Source organism: Penaeus japonicus, unplaced genomic scaffold, assembly GCF_977035675.1.
Source record: "Penaeus japonicus unplaced genomic scaffold, GWHDUDI00000001_assembly GWHDUDI00000017, whole genome shotgun sequence".
NCBI classification, from domain to species: domain Eukaryota; kingdom Metazoa; phylum Arthropoda; class Malacostraca; order Decapoda; family Penaeidae; genus Penaeus; species Penaeus japonicus.
In genome coordinates, this window is record NW_028234419.1 from 8,116,207 (window position 1) to 8,121,206 (window position 5,000).

The following is a 5,000-nucleotide window of genomic DNA, read 5'->3' on the forward strand; positions in this document are numbered from 1 at the left end:
CTTTAAACAGTCAAGATGGACTCACTGGTACTTTTTGTTTGTTTCTTTCTTTCCTCTAATTTGAGCAAGAAAGGAGATTCAGATGCTTATGAACTAGCATAGTTTTTTATATGATATTACCATCTTGGAAAATATTATCAGAAATATTACTTCATATTGCACAAAATTAGCAAACCTAAATGATGAATGATAAGATTAATGAATTCAAAATGCACATTAATAATATTCTGTAGTATTATAAAGTGCAGTTAATAATCTAATTAACATTGAAACCACGGGGGTCGCCCGAGGAAGCACACACATGCACGCAATCCAACCCACAAGAAAAAAACAGAAAACGGGAGAGCGAGGGGGGGGGTCGCATGTACAGAGCGTAAAAAGCGAAAAAAACACACACAAACCCTGACAAACGCGCCCGAGAAATAAGTAAATAAAAAGCACACACATACACAAACGCACATACATACATCATACATAAACCAAACATCCACACAAGAACGCAAAACATACAAACACGTCCACACAAACAAAGAAATACATCTCGGCCCGCCCTCCCTCATTCCCGTCTCACTCTCTCCTTCTCCTTCTCCCTCACTCCGTTATTAGAACGCCCAAACAACTTAACAAATACCAAAACAAAACATGTTTGCGCGCGTGACGACAGCCTCGGGAAACCAGTATTGGTGTGGCGTGGCGAGTGAGGGAATATCTCAGTTGTGCGTGTGTGGCAGCCCTCACCCTTCGCGTGCTCCTTGCTTCCACATAACCAAGCCCTCCAGCTTCCGCCCTTCGCTTCTCGTGGCTCGCTGCATCCCCCTGCCTCCCCCTGCCTCTCTCTGCCTCCCCCTGCCTCTCTCTGCCTCCCTCTGCTTCCCTCTGCCTCCCTTGGCTTTCCCCTTCTTCCCCCTTCCTCCCCCTGCGTCCCCCTGCCTCCCCCTGCCTCCCTCTGCGTCCCCATGCCTCCCTTCCTGCCTTGGCTTTCCCCCTGCCTCCCCCTTCTTTCCCCTGCGTCCCCCTACCTCCCTTTCCTTCCCCCCTCTTCCCCCTGCCACCCCTTCCACCCCCCCGCCCATCCCCCCCTGCCCCCCTCATTATCATCATCATCATCTACTTCATCATTATCATCATTATCATCACTATTATCATTATTATCATTATCATAATAATTATGATTGATATCATCTTCATTACTATTATATCATCACCATCATTATTTCTAGCATTATCATCATTTTCATTCCCCTTATCATAAACATTATCATTATCATCATTACTGTTATTACTATAATCATTTTATTATTGTTATCATTATTATCATTGGTGTTATCATCATTACCATTATTGTTATCATCATCGTTATTATGATCATCACTATTATCATAATGATTATCATCATTATTATCATTTGTAGAAGTAGTAGTAGTAGTAGTATCATCATTACTGTTACTGTTACTATTATTATCCTTATTTACATCATTACCATCTTTACCTTTTTATCCTTATTGTTGTTACTTTTATCATCATTGTTATTAAGATTATCACTATTATGATAATTATAATAGCAACAACAATAATGGTAATAATACTAATAATAATAATGATAATGATAATACTAATAATAAGGTTAACAATAATAACAACAATGATTATAGTAATGATGATAATGACTATCATTATCATTATTATCATCACTATCATTATTATAATAATCATCATTATAATTCATATCACTATCATTACCATTTTTTCATCATCACCATCCTTATCACCACCATCACCATCTGCCTCAACACCATCATCAAAGTCACTATACCCATTCACGAAAAGACTAAGCAATGCTATTCACTTGCCTGTAAAAAATTCATTGCAACAATGTACACGGAAAACGTACATGCGTACACTCGTATAGATGTGTGTTTACATGTACGTATTCTTACACGTAGGTGCACACATTTGGCCTTTGTAATGTGCAGGATTGGAAACAAAAAAATATAAATACAGATATAGATATGTACATACATGGATAACGCACATGTATATATTCGTATAAACATATATGGATATACATGTATACCCATACGTACGTATACACGAACGCATATACACGCACGCACATACACACATATACACACATTCAAACAAACATACAAAAACACAAATACAAACACACACACACACAAACAAACACTCAGGCACAGACAAAAAAAACAACAACACACAAACATACAAAAACACACACACACACACACAAACACTCACGCACAGACCAAAAAACAACAACACACAAACATACAAAACCACAAACGCAAACACACACACACACAAACAAACACTCACGCACAGACAAGAAAACAACAACACACAAACATACAAAAACACACATCGGACACACACACACACAAACACTCACGCACAGACAAAAAAACAACAACAACACACAAACATACAAAAACACACATCGGACACACACACACACACACACACACACACACACCCAGTATAAAATGCAGAGGAAAATGTCTATGTCGAACTGGGTTCAAAAAGTGCTTTCAGCCATTACAATCAGCAAAATATTTGACATTAGTTAACAAAACGACAGCCGACCCTCCACGTTGATAGTGCAACATGGACCAACCTCTGCAGCCACTGCAAGCAGGTTAACGAGAGCACCTTCCTGCCTCTCTAGCTACTTTTTTCACCAATTTGTATATCCAGGGGGAGAGAAGGGGGAGGCTATACACTTATATGTATAAAAGAAATACACATATATATATAAAAGACATGAAAACGTTTTGGAATATTTGGCTTTAAATACGATATTGAACAGGTAAGGGGGAGGGGGGGAAGGGAGGGGAAAGGAGGGGGAGGCAAGAGGTGTGTTCGTCAAGAAAAATCTATTAACTGTAAATTGATAAGGTTATTTTTCCCGATTATTTTTTCCCCCCCATTTTTAATTTCCAATCTGGTTTATAATCACCGTTCTATTCATCGGTTTTCATCGTGACTAGTTTTGATTTCCGAATGCTGCTTCGGATGGGGAAAAATGCCAACACTTTGGTGTCTAAACGTCCACTGCAATTTATTCGAATTTGCTCCTGTCTGTATTTTCTGTATTTATTCTTTCGCCGTTATGATTAAAGCTGATGATTTTGTTGGTGTCGTTATGTTCGTTGCTATTAGGATTATCTTTTTATCCTTATTTTCCTATGCTGTTTTTTTATATTTCATTTATTCCTTTATCTGTATATTAATTTACCTATAGATCTATCTAACTATTTACCTTTATGATTAATTTTAGCATCAGGAACTTGGCCCGATTTGCAATATGCGATATGCGATATGCAATGCTATCTGATCTGTGTCTCTGGGCCTCTCCGCCTCGTCTCTTGGAGGTTCTTTCTTGTAGGTAAGCCCCTCCCCTCCCGTCTTCTCCCTCCCCTTCCCCTTTGCCCCCACTTCTACCCCTCAGAGGAGGAGCTGAAATAGCCCATTTCTTTAACCTCCCACTCCACCCCCTCCCTCCCTCACTCCTTCCCCTCCTCCTCCTCCTCCTCCTCCTCCTCCTCCTCCTCCTCCTCCTCCTCCTCCTCCTCCTCCTCCTCCTCCTCCTCCTCCTCCTCCTCTTCCTCCTCCTCCTCCTCCTTCTCCTCCTCTTTCTCCCCCTCCCTCCCACCCTACCTCTTCCCTTTCTTTTCCCCTCTCACCCTTACCGCTCCTCTCTCTTCTCCAAACTCTCGCTCTCCCCTCCCCCACCTCCTCCTCCTCCTCTCCTCCCCCTCCTCCCCTCCTCCTCCTCCTCCTCCCCCACCTCCTCCTCCTCCCCCCCTCCTCCTCCTCCTCCCCTCCTCCTCCTCCTCCTCCCCTCCTCCTCCTCCTCCTCCTCCCCTCCTCCTCCTCCTCTCCTCCTCCTCCTCTCCTCCTCCTCCTCCCCTCCTCCTCCTCCTCCCCTCCTCCTCCTCCTCTCCTCCTCCTCCTCCTCCTCCTCCTCCTCCTCCTCCTCTCCTCCTCCTCCTCCTCTCCTCCTCCTCCTCTCCTCCTCCTCCTCCCCTCCTCCTCCTCCTCCTCCTCCCCTCCTCCTCCTCCTCCCCTCCTCCTCCTCCTCCCCTCCTCCTCCTCCTCCCCTCCTCCTCCTCCTCCTCCTCCTCCTCCTCCTCCTCCTCCCCTCCTCCTCCTCCTCTCCTCCTCCTCCTCCCCTCCTCCTCCTCCTCCTCTCCTCCTCCTCCTCTCCTCCTCCTCCTCCTCCTCCTCCTCCTCCTCCCCTCCTCCTCCTCCTCCCCTCCTCCTCCTCCTCTCCTCCTCCTCCTCCTCCCCTCCACCTCCTTCTCTTCCACCTCCTCCTCCTCCTCCCCTCCTCCTCCTCCTCCCCTCCTCCTCCTCCTCTCCTCCTCCTCCTCCTCCTCTCCTCCTCCTCCTCCTCCTCCTCCTCTCCTCCTCCTCCTCTCCTCCTCCTCCTCTCCTCCTCCTCCTCTCCTCCTCCTCCTCTCCTCCTCCTCTCCTCCTCCTCCTCCTCCTTCTCCTCCTCTTTCTCCCCCTCCCCTCCCAATGAACCTACTGGATTGGAAACCCCATGCAACTTTTTGGGCGGAGTTTACCCTGCTTTCTCTTCCCTCACGCTCACTCTTTTGTTTTGTTTTGTTTTGTTTTGTTTTGTTTTGTTTTGTTTTGTTTTGTTTTGTTTTGTTTTGTTTTGTTTTGTTTTGTTTTGTTTTGTTTTGTTTTGTTTTGTTTTGTTTTGTTTTGTTTTGTTTTGTTTTGTTTTGTTTTGTTTTGTTTTGTTTTGTTTTGTTTTGTTTTGTTTTGTTTTATTTTGTTTTATTTTGTTTTGTTTTGTTTTGTTCTGTTCTGTTTTGTTTTGTTTTGTTTTGTTATGTTTTATTTTGTTTTGTTTTGTTTTGTTTTGTTTTGTTTTGTTTTGTTTTGTTTTGTTTTGTTTTGTTTTGTTTTGTTTTGTTTTGTTTTGTTTTGTTTTGTTTTGTTTTGTTTTGTTTTGTTTTGTTTTG